At 33.9% G+C, this 398-nt stretch overlaps 1 protein-coding gene across 1 annotated transcript in view; it reads right to left on the bottom strand.

Moving 5' to 3' along the window:
• The window catches only part of bbc3 (BCL2 binding component 3), a 14,781-nt gene that overhangs the window by 13,773 nt on the left and 610 nt on the right, over positions 1 to 398 (bottom strand). The window lies entirely within an intron of this gene.

Raw genomic sequence — 398 nt, 5'->3', positions numbered from 1 at the left:
ACACACACACACACACACACACACACACAGAAAGGCGAGCCACGCGGGTCTCTCTCTGCGTTTTAACAGCAACTAATGTAAAGATAAATATCAATTATATAATATGATATAAAGATAAATATCGTTCAAATGAATAAATCCTCGACGTTACGTTTTGAAGGCTACGTAGCACAATGTTATTAAAAAAAAAAATAAGGTTTCTTTTGCCACAAAAAAACGGTTTATTTCGGGTCAGTATTTCAAAAACGACGTCCGAATAAAAATGTAAAAAAATCGGTAAAGGTATAAAAAATAACCGAAGTTCAATCGATAACAGCGATTTCTAATAATCATTACGCTTATAGGGCTACCTTTTTTCTTTTCTTTTTCTTTTTCGCTGATGACCTGTTCAAGTCCGG

Source organism: Etheostoma spectabile, chromosome 3 (assembly GCF_008692095.1).
Source record: "Etheostoma spectabile isolate EspeVRDwgs_2016 chromosome 3, UIUC_Espe_1.0, whole genome shotgun sequence".
NCBI lineage: Eukaryota > Metazoa > Chordata > Actinopteri > Perciformes > Percidae > Etheostoma > Etheostoma spectabile.
Note: the sequence above shows the minus strand (reverse complement) of the source record. Positions and strands in the feature narration are given on the sequence as shown.